Source organism: Pelodiscus sinensis, chromosome 1, assembly GCF_049634645.1.
Source record: "Pelodiscus sinensis isolate JC-2024 chromosome 1, ASM4963464v1, whole genome shotgun sequence".
In the NCBI taxonomy this organism is placed as follows: Eukaryota; Metazoa; Chordata; order Testudines; family Trionychidae; genus Pelodiscus; species Pelodiscus sinensis.
The window spans coordinates 195,883,912-195,907,195 of record NC_134711.1 but is presented as its reverse complement, the minus strand read 5'-3'; positions in this window follow the sequence as shown (position 1 = coordinate 195,907,195).

Sequence of the window (23,284 nt, the reverse complement as noted above, 5' to 3'; positions counted from 1 at the left end):
AGAAGGTGTAGAATATACATAGAGTTGGCTAAATAGGTACAAATATAGAGTACATGATCAATTCAGTTCAGTCCTTCATTGATATTTATGGGAAGCAGCATCTTTGTCTTCTTCCACTTCAGTTTTTGTTTTATGTTCTGTATTACAAGCACGCCTTCAAAATGAGGGGGGCTGCAGTGGGCATAATACACCTGGAGCTCAGCAAGGCTTTTGGCACAATCTCACATGACATTCTGAAAAGCAAATTGGATAAATGCAGGCTTGACAGAACTACCATGAACTAGCCACATTATTGGTTAAACAACTGCTAACCAAGAGTAACTATTAATGGAATGCCGTCAGATTGGAGGGAGGTCTCAAATGGGGTTCCACAGGGATCTGTTCTCTGATGTTGCTTAACATTTTTATTAATGACCTGGCTGTGGGAATAGAGAGCATCCAGAGCCAATCTGCACATAATGCAAAGCTGGGGTGGGGAGTTGCCAACACTTTGGAGGACAGAGCTACAATTCAGCGGGATCTTGATAAACTGGAGAACAGGGCAAGAGAGACGACCCAATGAAATGCAACAATGACAAAGGGAAAGTGCTACCCCTAGAGAAGAACCAAATGCACAAATACGGAATATGAGATAACTGGCTTGTCTGCAGCCCTGCTGAGAAGGATCTGGGAATTGTAGTGGGTTACAGCCGCAGCGTGAGTCAGCAATGTGAAGCTGTTGCAAAAAATGCAATGTTGGGTTGCCTTAACAGAGGCATAGCATGTCAGTCACAGGAGGGGATAGTACTGCTCTACTAAGTGCTCCTCAGCGGGAGTACTCCGTTTTGGTCAGCAATATCCAGGGGCTGTAGAGAACCTAGAAAGGGTCCAGAGGAGAGCTACAAAGATGGTCAAAGGGAAGGCACACAAGCCATATGGGCAAAGGCTGAAGGACAGGGCCATCCCTAGGGGAGCATGGGACTCAGCGCAAACCCCTCCTGACCCAGGCCCTGCCTCTTTCCATCCTTGCTCCACCCCCACTCCAACTTCCTCCTTGCCTCAAGCCCCACTCCTGCTCCTCTCCTGCCCCACCTCTTCCTGCCCCTGCTCCACCCTCTCCTGTCCTCATTGCACCCCTTCCCTGTAGCCCCTCCCTCCCCGAGCTACACAACCTGGGCAATTATGGGGAACTGGGAGATGGGCAGCAGGCCAGAGCAGGCTGCTGGGTCTGCTTCCTGTAGCCCCAGCTGCCACGGTGAGTGGGGAGGGCCCTGACTCCTGCTGCCACTCCATGCTGGGCCCCCTAGGTAATCCCACAAGCCACCCTGTGCTTTGCTAGCTAATGGCAATATGGAGGATTGTCTCATCATAGGACAGTTGGGGCAGCCACCAGGCAGGGCCTCCCCCGCAAGCATGGGACCTGGGACGGCAGCCCCAAACTGTTCTATCGACACAACAGCCCTGCTGAAAAAAATGAGTGGCTATGTCTAGACTGGCCAGTTTTTCCGGAAAATCAGCCGCTTCTCCGGAAAAACTTGCCCAGTTGTCTACACTGGCCGCTTGAATTTCTGCAAAAGCACTGACTTCCTACTGTAAGAAATCAGTGCTCTTTGCAGAAATACTATGCTGCTCCCGTTCAGGCAAAAGTCCCTTTTGTGCAAAACTTTTGCGCAAAAGGGCCAGTGTAGACAGCTGAGATTTGTTTTGCGCAAAAAAGCCCCGATTGCGAAAATGGCGACTGGGACTTTTTTGTACAAAAGTAAGTCTAGATTGGCCACAGATGCTTTTCCGCAAAAAGTGCTTTTGTGGAAAAGCATCCGTGCCAATCTAGACACTCTGTTCCGAAAATGCTTTTAACTGAAAACTTTTCCATTAAAAGCATTTCCGGAAAATCATGCCAGTCTAGATGTAGCCAGTATGTTTAATTTGGAAAAGCGGAGAGAAAAAGGAACACTATAGAGATCTCTTAAGATACATGAAAGGAGCTGCCACCAAAAAAGAAAAAGAAAAAGTTTTTCTCTCTTGCCACAGAAGGCAGAACAAGAAGAAATGAGTTTAAACTCCAGCATAACAGATTTAGATTAGATTTTAGGAAAAAAATCCAAACATTAGGACAATGGAACACACTAGAGAAGTCATGGAAGCTCCTTCACTGGAGGTTTTCAAAAGGAGGCAGGACATAGGCGGTGGTTAAGGTAGGGCTGGAGGAGGCAAGCACCTAACCCCACTCCCAGCCCTGCCCCCATGGGAGCCAAGCTGCTTCCCTTTGCCCCCCACCACAGGAAGGCAGGGCAGCATGCTGTGTGCCCCCCCACCACCATGGGAAGGAGAGGGGGGTAGGCGCGTGCCCCAGACTCCCCACCCCGGAGCACGGGGAAGGCAGGCACTGAGGGCAGCAACATTCTGCCCCCCAAAATGCCTACAGTAGGTGTTCTGGGGGCAGAGTGTGGGTGGGGCCAGGCTGGCAGTTTGGGAAGGCAAATTTCCCTCTCCTATGATACCGGATGCCAGAAGCTGGATCTCCATCTCTCTTGAACGGGTTAGACACAACAAATCCTGCATCTTGGCAGGGGGTTAGACTAGATGAGCCTTGTGCTCCCTTCTAACTTTATGGTTCTATTATTAAATATCTGCAGTGTACAATGGGGTTGGCAGCTACTGTGGGCCCTGAGACAAGGTGTGTGGGGTGTCTCCATGCCCCCAGAAGGGACAGAGCCTTGGGTGGAAGGGACGGGGCAAGCAGCCAGCCCTCAGCACCATTCAGACTGCAGCACACACCCCTCCCAGCCCTCACAGCACTCAGAGGCCCGGTGGAGATTCAAAGGGGCCTGTGGTTCCAGCTGCTGCCATTGTCACAGTAGCAGCGGCAATGGCCTGGGTCCCTTTGAATCACCAGGCCCAAGGCAACAGTCCCCTTTGCCCCCCTGTCAGTGGGGCTGGCGCTGTCATTATGGGGAATGGGGAGATTTTCAAAGACATACAGGGAAGTTAAGTGCCCGGCTCTCATTGAATACCAGTGGGATTTGGCTACCAACACCCATTTGAAAAGCTCTCCCATAAAAGTTTTCCCATCCTTCTGATTTGAAGCAGTACTAGTGCATAGAAGTCAGTGAGTGAAACAAGGAAATGTTAAATCAAATTACTCTGGTGAGCCAATGCAATCCTGGCCTCCAACTGGCCAAAATTTTGCTGAATTATTCTACTCCTTGCTTTCTCAACTGTCTGTTGCTGGTGTTCCCAGATGTTTTTGGAATGTTGATGTAACAGAGGGAAGGTTTCTCTGGCTATGGAGGACCAGTGAAATTGTACTTCAGAAGTAGTGAATTGGTCTTTGTAGATGGTTACATTTCCATTAACGACCACTCCCACGTAAACTCAGGCTTTTAGCGTGTTCCCATTGGAATGGAAGACTTCTCCCTTCAGGAATAAATATAGGAAAAAAAGGAGGGAAAGGCTTCTCTTGGAATTACTGCAGTCACACACTTTGCTCACAATGCCTGAGTTTAGTAATCACTTCCCCCGAGGAAATGACTTCTGGCTGTCTCAGTTTTTAACTAGACAAGAGATTGAGAAATTAGCCTACTCATCCAAAGTCAGTTTGAAGCTGGAACAATTTGTTTCCCTTGTCAGGTGGGGTTTGTGACTTACAACCAATTGCCTCACTGAGCCCTTCATGCTTTACCAAGGGAGGAACCTCAGAGAGAATCTAGAGGCCTGACTCCATTGAATATGACGATCCAAAGCTGTAATTTTAACTTGGTTTGAACCACTACACAACATGCACAGCTACCAACACAGCTCTCACGTCTGGATAACCTGGAAAGACAATAAAGTTGCAATATGTGCAGCTTAGCTCCTCCAGGAAATATATCCCCAAGATGGTACCTAAACTGAATCTCCGTTTGCTTCATGCAGGTCCCATACAGTTCTGCTCTGCCAAGCTCAGCTGTCCTGAGTTATCCTCGCCTCTGCTCCACCCCCTCCCATTGCAACCCTTCTTTGAAGTCCCCTCTCCTGAGTGACATGACTCAGGAGATTACCAGGCTCCTGGCATGGGGTGGCAGCAGGGGTCGCCCTCCAACCCCTGCACTTACTGCAGAGGCATGAGCGGCAAGAAGCAGAGCCACCTGACTGGTAGATGGCGGGGTGGAAAGGCTTCTGAGTCTTTCTGTTTCTTGCAGCTCCCACCACCACGGTGAGTGGGGAGTGCTGCTGCTTCCTGCCATGCCCCTTGGTAATCCCCAGGCTTCCCTGGGCCCCATGGGCAATATGGGAGCTGATCTTGTCATGAATTACAGGATCTTCTAAAAAAGGCTTCTATTTTCAAAAGAACCGTGTCTAGACTGCGGTTTCACTTTCAAAATAGTGCTTTTTCGAAAGAGCACCATGACACGATATGCAAGTGAAGCACAGGAAATTCAAATCCCGGCTTTATTTGCAATTTTGAAGTGTCTAATTTATATCCCTCTGTTTAAAGAGGGATGTAGTCTAGACGCATCCAATAGCGGCAAACCGTGTCACCTAGGGGGTGTCTACACTGCACTGTTTTTCCGGAATAACATCCGTTATTCTGGAAAAAACAATACCAGCGACTACACAGCAATTGCGTTATTTTAAAAGAAAATTGGAATAACGGAAGGCTTTTTCCGACATTGGTAAACCTAATTCCACGAGGAATAACGGCTCTTCCAAAAAAGCTCTTTCGAAAGAGGGTGAGTGTGGATGCTCCACTGCTGCTATGTCAAAATAGCTCCTCTCCAGGGCCATTCTAAAGTTATTCCTCCCCAGTGCCTCCTGGGGCTCTAAATCAAGATAGTGTATGCACATTAGGGGAGCCTGCCTCGGACTAATTTTGAGGATTCCCTGTAGTGTGGACATTCTATTTCAAAATAAGCTATTCCAGAGATATCTTCTGAAATCTTTTTCTGAAATAAGCCTTCAGTGTAGATGTATCCTTAGTCTGCTTAGATAGTATGCCTTTGAGTAATATAATTTATATTTCATGCACAATTGGAGCAGCTAATGATATAATTCTCCAAGGGAGAAACAAGTTGTTACAGTGTTAATTACATTGCAGTTGCAATTTTTCCCCCTCTCACTGAATCCTGCTTTAAGGTTATCGGCTAGCAATAAAATATTGGGAAATACGTAAAAGAACTTCTGTCTGTTTGTGTTCCTGGCTCCTGTCAGCTCAGTCTTTCCCTATGTTAAATACCTGCATGGTATTTGGTGCTGCGAGTCTGTATTTCCCAAGTAGCTTCTGCTTGCTAGGGCAGAGTGCCTCTTGTGTATTCTGTGAGGAACTGCACAGCTCAACCCCAAGACAGTAGCTTTGAACAGGCAGCCAAACATGCTGAAATGGTCCTACAATTGATAGGTTAATGCTTTTTGCTATTATATATCTCTTTGATTCTGTTATTTCCACTCCAACACATTTGATGAAGTGGGCTTTACCCACGAAAGTTCATGACACTATATATTTTGCTTAGTCTCTAAGCCCTGGTCTACACGAGGCCCAGGTTAACAGGCTGGGTGATCTCTCTTTGCTTCGAGGAGTTTGTCCTGTGTCCTTTTGCATCTCCCCAGAAAAAGGAAGGCAATAGTCCACACAGCAGTGGCTGAGGTGCAGTGTCTCAAAAACACTGCTTTATTGTTGTTGTTGTTGTTGTTATTGAAATAAGTCAGTTCACAAAATGAAATAAAACCAAAGTAGGCCATTCCCAAAATAGACAATGACTCGTCTCTTTTATACAAAGAGAGGTTCGGAGCACCCTGGCTAGATTTGTAAAAAAAAGGTTGTGACAGAAGCTGAGATTTAAAAAAATAAGGGCCTGAACTTCTCTGGAAGCTGCCCAGTATAGAACTAAATCTGACTAAGCCCTTAATCTTCAATTACTAGATAAAAGTGTGTAATTGTTTAATTTTTTCCTTAAACAGTTAGGAAGTACAAGGCACATCTGCTGTTCCTGGAACTATTGCTTGCATATCTGGAAAAACTTAAAAAACAACAAATAGTCTAGCAGCACCAAAACTTGTAGATGGTATCATGAGCTTTTATAGGCCACTTTTTCAGTTAATAAAGGTCCTGTTCCAAAACAAATAAGGGATGGGGGGGAGAGGGCGAGGGAAGAGAAGGAAAAAGGAGAAAAGAAGTAGTCAATTAGAGTTTTCATGCCACATGAAGCTGATAGAAAATGTGCAAATTGTTCTTAATTACCCATTGTTTGGGTTTTTTAAGTCATTAGGATGTGGAAGGTAGTGTGCTAGCCAGGTAATGTCTTTTGAGATGGGTCCCAAACCTGTAAATGAAGTTAAGTTCCAAGGTTTCCCTGTGTATTTGGCTTGTGGAATTTTCCTGACACAACCATGTTGTGTCACCATGTTGTGTCAGACCAATTCCACAAGCCATGAACAGTCTAATTGACTATTTCTTTCCCCCTTTTTCCTTATGCCACCCACCATCCGCTATTTATTTTGGAACTGGACCTTTATTAACTCCATTCATCTGAAAAGGTGGATTGTGCCCATGAAAGCTCATGATACCATCTACATACCATCTACATGTTAAATTGTATCCTTTGGTATATATAGTTGTGACTATTTTCTTCCACTATTTGATCTGAGGAAGTGGGTCTGGCCCACGAAAGCTCATCACCTAATAAACCATCTTGTTAGTCTTTAAAGTGCTACATAGCCCTGTATTTTGTTTCATCCACATGTTTTGTTAGTCTTTAAGGTGCTGCTAGACTATGCATTGGTTTTTTAAGTTTTTCTAGTTACAGACTAACATGCCTACCCCTATGAAGCACTATATCTGGGCAACCACAATCCAAATATATTAGCATTGGTCTGAAGGCTTTCCAAAGGAGTGTTAGCATAGTGTTAGAAAGTAGAGGGTTGTACTCTGCAATTGCTGGAGCAACACTGAAATTATGCTCTTAGGGTACGTCTAGACTACAGGCTTTTGTCGACAGAGACATTCTGTCAACCAAGAGCGTCTAGACTACATCCAGTTCTGTCTACAAAGCAAGTTGCTTTGTCGACATGACAGTGTAGACACAAAGAACAGTGTAGATGCAATAACGCCTTCTGTCGACAGAACTCTGTCGACAAAAGGCGTTATTCCTCATAGAATGAGGTTTACCGCTGTCGACAAAACTGCCGAGTCCTGTCGACGTTATGTCGACAGAACTCGGCGGTAGTGTAAACGCAGATATAGTTTTGTCGACAAAAGGCCACTTTTGTCGACAAAACCCTGTAGTCTAGACACACCCTTACAGAGGCCTCTTTACCAGCCGTACTGTTGAGGATTTCGACTGTTCATCAAACAGCTTAATCTGTAATAACATGAATGCCCCTTTGTTCCACTCACTCAGTTGCCATGCTTTAGCCGGGTCTCCTAATAGCCAGAAGAGGTGAACTTGAAAGTGCAACAGTAGGATCTGAAATTTGAACAACACAAAGTTCAGGCACATTTGGAGCCAGTTTTTGGTTCCATCCATTATAAATTTGGATCCAGATCAGAGTTTAGGCACCACATCGTTACTTCAGTCCACTACTACTCTCTCCACAAATTTTGGGGGTGGCTTAGATCTGGGATTTTCAGGGAGTGATCAATTGCTAATTATTCCAGCTGGAGCTGTTTCGAATATTGCTATGCATTGTGGTGTTGCTTTTGTGCAAATGAAGTGTGGCATAAGGAAGTGCAAATTGGGTTCGCTTAAATAATACCCATGTTCCCTCAGAGCCTTCATCCCAAAATGAAATAGAACCCTTCCAGAAATTTAAAAAATGAAAGAAAGTTCAGTTAATTTTTTTCATTATACTTAAATTGTTAAGCCCCTTCTACTGTTACAGAGTCCACATGGGAGAATGCCAAAAATACTGTTAGGGACATATGCCTGCATCTGGGAAGGCTTGAAATGCAGCAAGAAATACCAAACATTTTGTAAGAAGTCTCACAAGATTGGGCCTTTTCCAGGGTTGCTTTACAGGCCAATAGAGTTCAGATGAGCTTTGACCAAGTGTCCAAACCCTGTTTTAATTTTAGCTTTTTTTCTCTCTCTCTCCTTTTTTCTCCATCAGCCTGGCACTGATGTGTCTGAAACTTGGTGTCTAGTTTCAGACACCAAGAGAGCCGTCAGACAGAGCCTGGAAGCAAAGCCTTGGTGTATGCCCCAGTAAGAGAGACCTTTCACCTTATGGATATTAAAAGGCTTTTGCCACAGATTGGGCAAATTGATGATTTGGGAAGCTGAAGCAAATTGCAATAGATGATATTGTAACCTGCTGAAAGGGGCAAGAGACACATTTGCAATTCAGTTTTCCCTTGAACAATTGCAAAAGTTTTTGTGACTCAGGGTACACATGAATGCTATTGGATTGGCCCTGTGACGGGGTGAGGCAACCCCGCACTAAAGCGGCGCGACGGGTCTCGCCGCTGCCGAGGACGCGTCCAGTGGGGTAACCGGAATGCGCCGCTCGGCAGGCGGTCGAGCTGGAGTAACCCCGAGCAGCGTGGGGGGCGGTGACGGGGTGAGGCAACCCCACACTGAGGGTGCCCCCCCCCCAGCGGGGCAGAAAGGAGCGCCGCGGCTTGGCCCGCCGCCGCCGGGGGCACAGTCAGCGGGGCAGCCGGGACACGCCGCCTGGCTGGCGGCTCCACGGACGCAGTCCGGAGTACCGCGGGGGAAGGACCCCCCGCGCTATGGTCAGCAGGGGCAACGGGGAAGGAATGCCACCCCACCAGCCTCGGGGCGGGCGGCCCCGCAGACGCCCCCAACCAGCCCGATTCTCCGCAGCTGCTGGAGGCAAGGAGGACACTGGGGGGGGAGGGGAAACAGCCGGGGAGGAGAAGCCAGAACCGCGGGTGAACACAGGTGTGAGTGCTCTGGAGGGGCGGGGGCGGCACCTTCCCCAGGTATAAAGCCAGCAGAAGCAGCAGGGGAGGGCGAGGAAGAGGAGGACGACACTGGAGGAAGGGACTGAGAGACAGCGGAGGCAGCAGGACAAGCCGGCTGGTGAGCGGACGAGCGAGGGCGTGAGGAAGCAGCCCAGGGCGGGTGTACTGGAGCCCGAGGGTTGATGGGTTGCAGCTCCGTGCCCCATCAGCCAGGCTGGGGGAGAGGAGAGCATCTCCCCCGCCTTAGGGCCCTGGGCTGGGGTCTGGAGAGAGGGAGGGCCCGGACCCCCCTCACCTCCTCGCTCGTGGGATCGTCGGGGCAACCGAGGAGAGGGTCGACCCGGCACCGCGTCACGGAGACTGGGACCTTCCGGGGCGGCAACCGGGGTAGCGTGGCGGCCCAGGGCGGGATGGGCCTACGGACCCCGTAATAGGCCCCATTAGAGAGTAAAGTCCATAGAAGAGAAACAGCATTCTGCAGTTCTCTGCAGTCATCCTCTAGCAAGTGAGAAGATAGCTCCATCCCATGTCCATTCAGTACTTGGCCTCTACTGAGACTCCCAGCAATACTGTTAAATGTGGCATTGACTTTCCAATTAAAATAATCCATTAGGAAGTGGCCTGAGATCATTGTTCCCTGTAAGCTGTACACTTGTGCAGCCACTCAGGAGAGATTCAAATGCTGCCCAGCTGATTAGAGGAGCATCCACACCTAGATTTTGTGTTCTACTGGTGCTTTACATGCTTTAGTGCACATAAAAATTATTCCACACACATATGGAAAAAAAACCCACACATGGATGGAAACTATGGGTATGTCTACACTACCCCGCTAGTTCGAACTAGCGGGGGTAATGTAGTCATCCGCACTTGCAAATGAAGCCCGGGATTTGAATTTCCCGGGCTTCATTTGCATGAAGCTGGCCGGCGCCATTTTTAAATGCCAGCTAGTTGGAACCCCGTGCCGCGCGGCTACACGCGGCACGGAGTAGCTAGTTCAGATTAGGCTTCCAGATTAGAAGCCTAATCCGAACTAGCTATTCCGTGCTGCGTGTAGCCGTGCGGCACGGGGTTCGCACTAGCCGGCTTTTAAAAATGGCGGAGCCGGCTTTATGCTAATGAAGCCCGGGAAATTCAAATCCCGGGCTTCATTTGCAAGTGCGGATGACTACATTACCCCCGCTAGTTCGAACTAGCGGGGTAGTGTAGACATACCTTATTAGAGGGAATGTTGCCTGAGATTATTAACACATCTCACAGGGGACACTGAACATGAATCAGATGATAATTTTAGGGGATAGGCATTAAATATTTTTCATCCTTGCTGATAATATAATCAATCCCTCTATTAACCTGTAGCAGAAACAGCTTTGTTCTGCTCCCACATAGGAATATCTCTATAGCCCATGACAACTGACTTGCACTTAGGCCAGGACAACTGTAGATGAGGAACTTTAGCACAGTGCCGTAGCTGCCGCTCCGACCTGGCCTACACTGAAATGTTACAATGTCTGACCACAGCTGGGCTCATGTTTGCTGATACCATGCTGCACAGAGTGATCAGCATTCCACTAGGAAAAATAATGTGTTTGTTATCATGGCAGTTAGCCATGCCCAAGCCTTAGATTGAGAGGGTCACATCCTGATCTCAGATATGCCAGCTTAGAAGTCAGCAGAGACAACTCATGACTGTTAATGGGGTAAGGCAGAATTTAAAAGAGCAGGTTTCAAACTTTTTGAGCTGAACCCTCCCTTCTGAGCTATAATCTTTGGTTGCATCCCTCTACAACCCAGACAAAAAGAAGTAAGTTGTGGGGGTGTAGGTAGCATGCCCTGCTATGCTGGACTGAAGCCTGAGCCCCATAGAAGACTCGTGCCTCCTCATACGGGGGGGGGGGCAATCCAAAGGGGAGGATGTATGACCATCCCACGTGTCTCCTTAGCCTAGTGACCCCCTCCTCCCAGCCCTGTGCCCAGCCTAGGGCCATCACACTCTACTCACCCCACGTTTCATGGTGGAGAGATGTGGAAGGTTCTGTCCTTCTCTCCCTGCATTTTCCCCCCTGACATGTTGTCACGTTCCCTGGCAGCTGGGTGGGGAGCAAGGGGGATCCGCTTCTGTCCCACCTGAGAAGCCTGGCTGAGAGGCAGTAGTGTCCCGCTCCCTGCCCTGGCTCAAGCTGCTAGAGACAGGGCCCAAACATGTTTGGCTTGCTCAGGCCTGTCCCTGTCAGCAAGGCCCAGGTGGGAGGCAGCTCGCTGTCGCCCCCGCTGCTGGGGACAGGGACTGAGTGAGTCAGAGCCGCCTTTACTCCCTGGCAGGTGGACTGTTGCTGCCTCCCAGTCAGGCTCTCTCAGGCAGAAGCGGCTCCATCCCACTCCCCACCCAGCTGCCAGGGAGAGCGGACGAACGTACTGGAGGGAGACGGGGGAGCAGGGGACATAGAGATATAAAAACAGAGCCCCTCTTCCTTCCTTCTTAGCTGGCCAATCTGGGGGGAGGGGCTTTTAACCCACATGCCCCACTGTGCATCGCCTCTGTTGAGTCCTGACACACCAGACTAAAGCCCAAACCCACCTAGTGTCATCACCTGCTCACTTTGAATGTTCCTCTATGTCCCTGCCGGGAGCATGCCCCACAGTTTGAAAACCTCTTATATCCCATCCCCACCCCTCTCCCGCCACCCGTCGCCTCTGGACGTCAATTTTCACCTAAATGGAGCTATGCCAGAATTACACCAGGGTAAATGAGGTCTGAGTCCATGTCTTACTCCTCTACTCTTACCCTAATTCATATTCAAATTGTAGAGGTGTTTTTTTTATTCCCAAAATATAGGCACTATAATACATAAGGCATCCCCTGATTTCCTTGCCTAGTTAAATGACAGTACAAGATTGAGGACTCTTCTGGCCTCAAAGATCTCTGTGCTTCAGAAAAAGAATAGGGGTTGAGACAAAAGAAGTGGAAAAAAACAACAAACACGAGCAATTTACACGGATTCTCCAGAAAAAAACATGGGAAAATGCCAGAAAGTAAACCCTCCCATCTGACAAAGCTGACCCTGTCTGGATCTGGCTTTTGCAATCCTTACACTGCAATTGATAATGCTGGAAAAAGTGTACTCTTTTACAAAAACAACAGACAATCCCTCTAGATTTAATGCAACAGTCATCCTCAGTGACATGCACAATCCATTACAAACATAGGTAGTAGTGTCCCTCTCGCACCTTCAGACAACTATAGTGCCCATAAAGATGAAACATCAACAGCTCTATAGCAAAGATTTGTGCTTTTAACTAACAATCAATATTATTTTAACCATTCTAGTGCTCCACTTTTTTGCATGGCTTTTAAATTGGCTTTCTTTCAAGATAAAAAATATTCAGGGGCTGACATACTCCCAATTATTTTAAGTGTGTGTGCATGCTTGTGTTTGAGTATATGTGTGGGGGGGAGCGCGCGCGCGCATGTGTGTATGTGTGTGTGCATGTGTGCAAATCTTAGGACTGTCAAACTAATAAAAAATTAATTAGAATTCATTGTGATATTAAAAATACCAGGTTAATCATGAGATTTAAAAAATCACAATTAATTGCAGTTTTAATTTCACTGTTAAACAGTAATACAATACAATTTGTTTAAATATTTTCAATGTTTTCTACATTTTCAAATATATTGATTTTAATTACAACCCAGAATACAAAATGTACAATGCTCACTTATTGTTTATTTTATTACAAATATTTTCACTGTAAAAAAAGATAAACAAAAGAATGTTATTTTTCAGTTCATCTCATACAAGTACTGGAGAGCCATCTCTTTATCGTGAAAGCACATCTTACAACTGTAGAATTATTTTTTCTGTAAAACTGTACTCAAAAACAAAACAATGTATAACTTTAGAGCCTATAAGTCCACTCAGTCCTATTTCTTGTTTAACTATTCACTATGAGACACAAGTTTTGCTGGCTACAACAGTGCTATGTGATTGCCTGTTCCCACTTTTAAGTGACATTGTAAATAAGAAGTGGGCAGTAATCCCATAAATGTAAACAAAACTCAGAGGGGTAACCATCTTAATCTGTGACTTTAAAAAAAACAATGAGTAGTCCTGTAGCACCTTATTATTTCAGAATAACTACTGTTATTCTGAAATAACAAAGAGCACGTCTACACTGCAAGCCATTATATCGAAATAATGGCGAGCTGGAGGACTTCTTACTCCAACTCCTGTAAACCTCATTTTATGAGGAGTAAGGGAAGTCTGCTGAGTAGAAACACCAAAAGCTGAATTACACTATTTCTAATTAAGCTATGCAATTGACGTAGCTCAAGTTACATAGCTTAATTCGACTTTTGCTCTGCTGCGTAGACATGCCCTTAGAGTATCTAAGGTGCTACAGGACTACGCATTTTTTTTAAAACTAAACTTTTTTATCTGAGTGATTGGGTGATCAAGAAATAGGACCGGGTGGACTTGTAGGTTCGAAAAGTTTGCATTGTTTTGTTTTTTAGTCCAGTTATGTAAAAAAAATTCTACATTTGTAGTTGCATGTTCATGATAAAGAACTTGCACTACAGTACTTGTTTGAGGTAAATTGAAAAATATTATTTCTTTTGTGTTTACAGTGCAAATATTTGTGATAAAAATATTACAAAGTGAGCAGTTTGTTTTTAGTCTATACTAAAAGTATAGAAAATCATCCAAAAATACTCAAAACAAATTTAAATTGATATTCTATTTTTGTTTAACAATGCGATTAAAACTGTGATTAATCACAATTAAATTTTTAATCGAGTTAATCACTTGAGTTAGCTGTGATTAATTGACAGCCCTAATACATACATATGAGCTTTTGCTGTCTTCATAACTTTAAAGTTGACATTGATCAAAGGAATTGCAAACTCTAATGGGAACTGGTCAGGAAAGCAAGGTGATGTCACTGATTAGGTCATTTGTGTGGCTCCCAAGCTTTTCCTTTCATGTGCAGTCATGAGCCCCATAATCTCCTCCTTAAAGAAGACACCAACTATATTCTAAACTACTAACATTTCTTTGGAAAGATCTGTGATCAAATGGTTTAAGTGATTGGTTAGGTAACTACTTCCTAGTACTCTAGCATTACAAGTACAGAGAGCAGAGAGCATAATTCTCTTCTGTCCCATGTAACCTCATGTAAGAATGTAAGAATGGCCACACAGGGTCAGACCAAAGGTCCATCTAGCCCAGTATCTTGTCTTCTGTCAGTGGCCAATGCCAGGTGCCCCAGAGGGAGTGAACAGAGCAGAGAATCAGTGAGTGATCCATTCCCTGTTGCCCATTCCCAGCCTCTGACAAACGGGTTAGGGACACCATTCCTGCCCATCCTGGCTAATAGCCATTGATGGACCTAACCTCCATGAATGTATCTAGTTCTTTTTGAACCTGGTTAAAGACCTGGTCTTCACAACATCTCTGACGGGCCACCATTGCACTCAGTCTGTTTCTGTGCAGAAAGAAGCTGCACTGGAGGGGTGGTGGTTTGTGAAGGAGCGGAAGAAGCAGAGTCTTTGGGAGACAGTGTTTCAGCCCCCTTATCACAATAAAATACACATTCCAATCATGTGCTGTTCTTATCTGGTGCACGTGGGTCTTGTGCTCTTCTTAAGAGGCACAAATGCACTCGGTGTGGTTTATAGCTGTGTACGCACTGGGGTTTTGGGCTCTAGGGGGGAGGGGGATGATTTCTAAAACATACTAATACTGTTGCGCATTCATGGGTCTGTGTGGAACTTGCTGATGTGCTTTCATGTGGTGCTGTTTGAAACAGATCTATGTTAAGGCTCGCGTGGGAACCTTTAGTGCATAGCCACGGAGTCTACAAAGACCAATTAATGTGCACTTTAGAAATCAGATCCCCATAGAGTGCATTACCCCAGCATATAAACAAGCCCTTAGACTATAAATCCTCTGGGACCAGAATTCCCTCTTTTCTGTGTTTGTACACACATTACAATGGGCCCCTGAGCTTATGGGTGCTCTAGGCAGGACAGACATTTACTATTAGTGCAAGAACTTTAGATATGATGCGCTCAGATACTGTGGCAATGAGGGCCACATGTAAACCAGAAGAGAACAGACTGCTAGCTGACCATGAAAGGAAAATAATTCCTATTATCAGCTGATGCTGGAATCTTGATGGGGAAAGTTTACTTTGACAGGAGATGCAGCTAAATATTTGTAGCCTTTTTAAAATCATACTGATTACCTTCTCCTTTGCTAGTGCTGGCACTCTCTCTAGTGGGCTATGTGAATCTGGTGTAGCCACACATGTAATGTGGTTCGCTGTCCCATGTAGTGGCACTTAGACCACTTACAGCAAGAGATAAGAACAGGGAAGTTCTACAGTGTAAGCTGGGAGCATTGTTCAAGCTGTAGCAGCTCTTACATTAAGCTTCAGAGGTCCCAAGTTCAGATTTGAACCTGAGACTTTGGGAGCTTAGTGTAGGAGTCTTTACAGCTTGAACTATAAAACCAGCTGGTTTAGGCATTAGACCTCTCTTGATCTTATCTCTTGCTGTAAGTAGCCTAAGTGCCACTACATAGTACAGTGAACCATACTAGATGTATGGGTTATACTGGCTCAACTTCTGCAAATGGATCAGAAAAGAAAGGTTTTGGACAGAGAGGAGGTAATGGCAAACTATTTTATTGCTCTGGATGAATCACTCAAAAAATGAGGAAGACCGGCTCTTGCGCAAGCAGGAGAGTTTTGCGCAAAAAGGAGCCGACTACACGGCTCTTTTTTGCGCAAAAGCCTCTTGCGCAAAAACAGCTGCTCATTAATTATGCAAATGAAGCATGGTGATATTTTACTCTGTGCTTCATTTGCATTAGTTTTCCACAAGAAGGCTACAGTGTAGCCATAACCACAATGATTTGTCAGACAATGGACTGATGTCAAGGGTGTGTTTGTGTGTTTGAGAGAGAGAGAGAGAGGGAGAGAGAGACTCATAAATTCACCATCTCTGTGGAAATAGGAGTCTGGATATAAAACTAGAATAGCTAGCAATCAGAATTTGAGCTGTATGACATTTCTGCCTCTGAGCAACCCTTATTTGAGGAGAATTAACTATATTAACAGTGGAGCAGCTATTACTCTAATAACAGGAGATGGACAGTGATGTGATGTATATGATGTAGAATCTTCTGTTAGGTAAATGCCACATCTTTCTCTCTGGGGTCCATCCAGAGAATCTCCCCCAATAGCAGAAAATCAACAGTGGATCCAAAAGGGAAAAGGTGCCTTATAGATGAGGACAGAGGAAAAAAGACCTGATTATTCATGAACATGGCCACTTTGACCCAGCAGAGTTTAGTACCTTTGTGTGTGCTGTTTTTTTATAAGGGGGGAGGGTTATATAGAGATAAATCACTAATTCCAAAAGGTTGCGTTGCCCTCCACCCACTGGGGAAAAAAGCCTAGTTGACACCTACCATCTATATGTTCTGTTGTGATGAGTTGTGTTGCTGCTGTCTAGGGAGAGAGATGATTTATTTAAATACCAAGCTTCTTTGGAATGAAACATTCTAACTCTGGCTAGGTAGATAGAGTGCGTTCCATGAAGGTGGAAATCCACATCCGTGTGCCTTAAAAGCAAGACTTTAATATTCAAGAACCTATCTGCTGTGCCTGGACACCCAAAATCCTATGGCACTTCTTCCAGTTTTCCATTCTTTTCTGGTGGGCTACATAGCAGTTTTCCATTCTGTGCTGCCCTCCAGCTCCAGTATCATAACAATCCACAGTGCGCTAAGCTTTCAAGACGCTACATAAAAAGCGTCCTGTGGTCCAGTGAAGTTTACAGAAGAGAAACCAAGGCAAGGAGGATGCAACTTACCCGAGAACACAGATTAAGTATCAGGTCCATGTTTGGAACTCTGGGCTTCCATCTTCTCAACCCCAAGCTCAGACCCTTTAAAACCCCACTGCCTTATTAAATTCAGTGGTACTGTATTCACACTCATTCTGTACATGGAATATATTAATATGAATCTTATCAATTAATGGCTTTAAAGGTGCTGTAGAAATTATAAACTGTATTGCTTAAATAAAAAGTTACCCATATCCTAAAAAGTTACCAAAGTTATTCAATGTATAGATTGAGTAATTGACTTTGAAATATTATTTAGCATCTAATGTCTTAGGTGCTTCACAAAGAGGTAAGAATCTACTGTCCGTGCCCCAAAGAGCTGATATTGTGCACACGTAACACATATACAAAGGGCAGCGATGGGATGGAATGAAAGCAGATGGCCGAGCAGACACTTCTGCACAGCCTCACTCTCTTCAGAGGTGATGTGGCTGCCAGACATCAAGGTGACATGCTGAGCAGGAGGCATATTGGACTCTCCACTGCTCCTGGACACCTGGGAACAGGTATGCCAAATGCCTTCCAACCAGGAAATGAAATTCAGTCCGGTCCCATGAGGACTCAGCCATTGTAATACACTCTTCTTTTCACCACCTCCAAGTTGTACTTCTGTAACTTAAACTATCTGGGGCTGACTGAGGAAGTCATTCAAACTCAGGCTGTGGCATGTTTTTGGAGCCAAAGTACAGATGTGAAGGTTTCTGGAGCACCAGCGCAATGTACTACAAGCTGCCAATCCTGGTCTAGCTCCATACCCAAGTCCTGTCTCTCATTTACAAGGCCCTTGAGGGCTTGTGTCCTGGCTATCTCTGAGCCTGGCTCCTGACCAAGGACTACTAGCTACAACTGTGATGACAGGGGAGCCCAAGCTAATTAGGCAACAGTGAAGAACTCTTCTATTAGATTGCTGGTGGCCCTTCATTTTGCACTGGTGCCTCGATACCACAACAAACAGGTGCTTAATGAACCAGATACCTAACTGATTAGCATGAGTTTTGTTGATACCATAATGTTTTCATTGGCAGGAGTGGGGGGGGGGGGACGATGACAATATTCTATTGTGCTCTGTTTGCATGATTCCCATTCTTTTCTTTCTAGGCTGGATGACAAGTGCATAAAAGAGATTTAATGAATGTGAAACATTACAATTAACCCTACAATGATAACCATAGAAAAGAAACTAATACCTATAAGAACCTGTGGCATACTAGGGACCCCACTGCACTGTGGGACATAGGCCTTGTTGGTCAGGACCCATTGATTTCCCTCTGACTCCATCCATGCAGGATTCAAGGACAGGACAAAACACCGTTAAGTCAGCAAGCAGACTGCAGTAAATAATGCAAGAGTTTGAGAGGGCTGAGGCTGTGTTCTAGTTATATAAATTTTGTTGAGCTATGAGTCTCAGCATCATGTTGACACTGTCTCTGGCACATAAGAGAAAATCTGATAGGTAACATGAGTCAAAAAAGCCAATTGGGATTTGAGATGTGTTGCAGCTTATTTTCATGCAAGAGGTGAAAAGAGCCCCCTGCTCTCCCTCCGCCCCCCAAAAAAACATTGTGTCTTGTCAGTGGCTCTCTTTAACAAACTATAACAAACACCAAAATCTATGCATAGCAGTATAACTAATGCTGGTTTATGAAAGAAGGAAATAACGACTTTCCACAGACCAGCAGGAGGGAAAAAGGAACCCATTAGCGTTTGTGCTCCTTCATTGCTTTTATAGGCTCTGATCCTGAAAATGCTTGAACATCATCTGCATAGTCCCACTGAGTTCAGTGGGGCTGGCTAATCAAGTGCATCATGTTATCCATGCCATCAGGTGTTTGGGGGACCAGTGTCCTAGTTCAGTACTGCAGGGAAACAGAAGAAGAGAGAGCAAACTGACTATCATGCCAGCTCCTCAAAACCCACCTGTGAGGGAGTGGGAGGCCTGCCTGGCAGGGCCAGGGCGAAACAAAGCCTTTTTGGCCAGCTAGCCCCACCATGCTTTACCTGCAATCAATGCCAGGCCTGGAGGGAGGATAAAAGAAAGGTGCCTGGCTCAGTTAAGGGCTGATCAGCAAGGAGACTGGAGTGTGGTACTGCAGAATCTGCACCAAAACCCATCTGCTTGGACAGCCATAGGAAACCATAAGCCTCCAACCTCCCCTGCCTCCCCAGACATGGCGGGGAGGAGGGGAACCTGCTAGAAGCCCGTTCTAAGAGGGAAAACCTGGATTCTTGGGGCCATGTCCCAAACTTGAGGCCTGGACTAACATAGGGTATGTCTACACTACCCTCCTAGTTCGAACTAGCGGGGTAATGTAGGCATACCGCACTTGCAAATGAAGCCCAGGATTTGAATTTCCCGGGCTTCATTTGCATAAGCGGGGAGCCGCCATTTTTAAAACCCCGCTGGTTCGAACCCCGTGCAGCGCGGCTACACGGGGCTCGAACTAGGTAGTTCGGACTAGGATTCCTAGTTTAAACTACCGTTACTCCTCGTGGGTTCGAACCAGTGGGGTTTTAAAAATGGCGGCTCTCCGCTTATGCAAATGAAGCCCGGGAAATTCAAATCCCGGGCTTCATTTGCAAGTGCGGTATGCCTACATTACCCCGCTAGTTCGAACTAACGGGGTAGTGTAGACATACCCCTAGTGAGCCAGAGTTCCTAGGCCCAGGGCACCAGTGGCAGTGGTCTGCATCCCTTTCCTACCAGCAAATCCCAGGGCTTAACAAATAGGCCACCCTGCTGACAGGGAGACCCAGACACACCTCCTCTTATCCTTTAGCTTTCCCCACCATTTGGCCCAAGCACAGCCAGAATGCTGGCATTACCTTGTGGGATCACTTTTGAGAGTCTCTTCAGAGATCAAAGCATCATTTATTTATTCAGTGTTGCCAAATGTTGCAATTTTGTTGCTAGCGATATATTTCATTGGCTCCAGTCCTGAAATGAGGTGATTATAGGAAGATCTTAGCTTTTTTAAAAAAAGTCAATTTATAGTGTTGATGGTTGCAAAAGAAAGCCTGAAAATGAATTCTAATGCTCAAAAACCAGAAGGCAAATAAAAAGAAACACAAAATATACTATTTTTAAAAACCCATGATTTTAAGTCAACTTTATAATGAGGGGCTGATTCACAAAATTTAAATACTTGCAGTTGGCAAAACCTCAGGAATAACCTCCAAAATAACCATTTTGAATAATATCAAATACAGTTTAAATAAAACCAAATTTATTCAAAAAGAAAAATATATTGACCCAACTTTTTAAACCACAAAACCTAAAATAGAGGGAAAATCTTCTGAAACTAAAAATAAAAAGCAATGCTTCATCTCTTTTTGTTATGGGAACGGTTACAGTATTGCAGTACTGAAGGGATACACAGAAAGGTTGGTTGGTGTTACATGTTAGATTACAAAGAACTCAGAATCTTAGAGTATATATCAAGATCTGCCTGTGCTTGCTTTTTCTTCTGGGCTAATCCCATAGCACTTTTAGCACGAAGCCATTGCTTGCATTACAGACGTCTGCCAGCATAGTTATGTTTGTCAGGAATATGACAGAGGAATGTTTCCTGGCACTTTTGCCAGTATAGCTTCTTTCACTCAGGAGGGCTGACAGTGAATTGGGAAGGGGGAGCAAACTGTAGTTATATGAACACGCCTACTTTCCCTACATATCCAGCAGACAGAGCTGTGTTGGCCAAAGTGATCAACTTTGGCTGGCGTTGGGTTTCAAATCACTTTAGTACTGAATGCAGAGATAATGAAATCTTATCGGTGTTGCCTTTATTTTATTATATGGGGAGCAGAACTGTGTTTAACCTGTTAAAAATGAAGGGGTCACCCTCAGCTGAAAGGAACCTATTAAGCCAGGGGCTTGTGAAGGTAAGGGGGAAGATGGAGATAGATGTTCCAGTCAGGAGGTGTGTGAACTGTTCCTAAAAGTCCCTGGTCTGGTTTAACCTGTTTCTCCCCACTATTCAAAGGTAAAGCTAAATAAGTTCTATTAGGAGCCTTTGTTATTTTAAGTGCTGCAATGAGAGCTGAAATCACTTATGGTAAACAGTGTTTCTGTGCAGCCGGTTAAAAGCTAAAAATCACTGAGAGATGACAATCACCTGCAGAATCACAGCAGAGGCAGAAGGTAACTGACCAGTGGAACCTCAGCTGGACAGGAACCGTGGTTGGTGGGGTGGCCAGTCAGAACAAGGAATCAGGTGTTAGAACAAGCAAGATGCTTTCTTCCCCAAATGAGAGATAAACTCAGAGATGTGCCTCTGAACCCTGGGTCCTCACTGGACAAGGACAACCCGTGTGAGTGGGGGTTGGTGGCAGCGCAGAGAGGGGCAGAAAAGGAACTTTCGGTTGTAGAACTCAAGACTTGGAGGCAGAAGGCCAGGCCCCATGCACTCCAGGGTAGGTGTCCAAATCACAGCTCTATGAGTATGAATCCTGCTTGTGGTATTTTCCCGAGCTAATGTTGGGTGGCGAAAGCCATCCCATCCATAGGATATTTTGGGGCAGTTGCCCCAGACCCTGCACTTTAGGGGCCCTGTGATGGCTGCTTCAACTGTCCTTTGGATGGGCTCCAGGGTGGCTCAGGGAATTATCTGGGGGGAGGAGCCTAGTGTGGGCAGCACCAGAGGGGCTGGGCTCCCTGCACTCTCTGTAGTGTCAGGAGCTGGAGCAGCCCAGCAGCCTGTTCTGTTCTGCTGCGCTACCTCCCTCTCTCAGCCCGCTGAACTCAACTTCACTGTGGTAACAGAAAGCAGAGAGCCCCAGCTCCACAGTCCCCTGCAGAGAAGTTGGGCACAGAGAGCTGGGAGGGGGCAGAAGGGTGGAGTGGAGCAGGCTACTAGATCACTCTGGCTCCCACCACCACTGCCTTCTGCTCCAGGCCCTCCCCCAGGTAATCCCACAGCTCATGTTACTTGCAGGAGGGAGCTTCAATAAGACGGCAAGGCAGGGGCGGGGCAGAGCAAAGCAAGAGTGGGCTTTAGGGGAAGAGGTGGAGTAAGAATGGGTCGGAGGTGGAGCAGAGGTGGGATAAGGCCTGCAGTGGGGAGCTTGCAGTGGGCCCAATGACCCTCTTTGAGTGATTTCCCTCTTTTCATTAATTTTTTCTTCTACACTTAGACTCTGTGCTTGGCGCAGGGAAGCATTGCCTCTCAGAGACATCCAGGCTTGGTGTGTAATTTCCCCAGGTTACTGGGTAGAGGCTTGCCCCAGTTTTGTATCATATTGTTGAAAAGGAACATCTAGATATGGAACTGGGCCTGATTGCTGCCCACCCCACCTGGCAGAAGGGTTACACATCTATCAAATGAAAGCGAGAGATCAGCAGGAGTTGGTGGGTGCCAGGTGATATATTTACATGGCTACTCATACTAGTGAATAGTCTTTCCGTTATAGTTTTATTTCTTATGGGTTCAGTGCTATTGTCTTGTCTCCACAGCAGAGCTCTTAGTTTAACATTTGCCTCTAGTATGAAGAATTGTAATAGCTGGTGCAGTTTGCTCTTTTGAACTTCAGAGAAGGTGCTCACTTTCTGAATGCTTGAGCACTGCTCATATAAGCAGTACTATCACGGAAGAATGAATGCATGTTCCGTCTCCTGGTGAAACTTTGGTTTCAATTGCAAGGTGGTGCTTTAAGCCAAGTTCAATAATGTAACTTTAAAAATGCAAATAATGAGTGCTCATCATCATCTACTCACTGGAGCTAGGGATGGATGAGCCTGGGAGAGTGTGAAATTTTGAGCACCTCACAGTTTGGAAGGGATGCAAAATCTGTTTGTGTTTCAGGACCTCTTCTCTATCGTTTGCCTCTTTCTGAAGAATGATTCAGAGTAGCCATTGGATTTTTCTTTCGAGACAGTGGGAAGCCTGTGTTCTCGTATTCTGGATAAAAGTGCCCCCAAAAGCTAAGAAGGATGGCCTGTCTATGGCAAAGCCAATAGTTATTTTTATTTGAATGATTCTTACACCCAACCGTGGCTCCTTGTCAGAGACATACTGTGTTGGTGGGTCACGCTGTTCACTGGCTGCTCAGTTTCTCGCACTGTCTCCCAAGCTGAACACAACGCGACTTGCTGAACGTTTGAGCCCATCATGCTCGAAAGAGTTCCACATCAGAGAAAGCGAGGGTCCCACTCAACTAGAGCAAAAATTACAACCAGCTACAGGGGCCAAGTCAGCAGCATTACGCCGCTAACTAAAAAGCCTCTCTCTGCATAATGAAGGTACAAAATAAGCCCCAGGCAGTGGAAGTTTAGGTAGCACCTGAGGTTGCTTTCTGCCCTTTGCCTGTAAAAGTCACACTATGAAAACGGCGATGGAAAGCCTTGATCATTAAAGTGTAGTGTATGCAGCAGCATGGGTCCTTCAAGTCTTTTTTTTTTTTTTTTAGATGCCTCCTTCCTCCATGGGCTGTAAACTTTTAAAACCTTTGGGGAGAGGGTTAAGGAGCTGGAGAGAGATTACATTTGCTTGAGG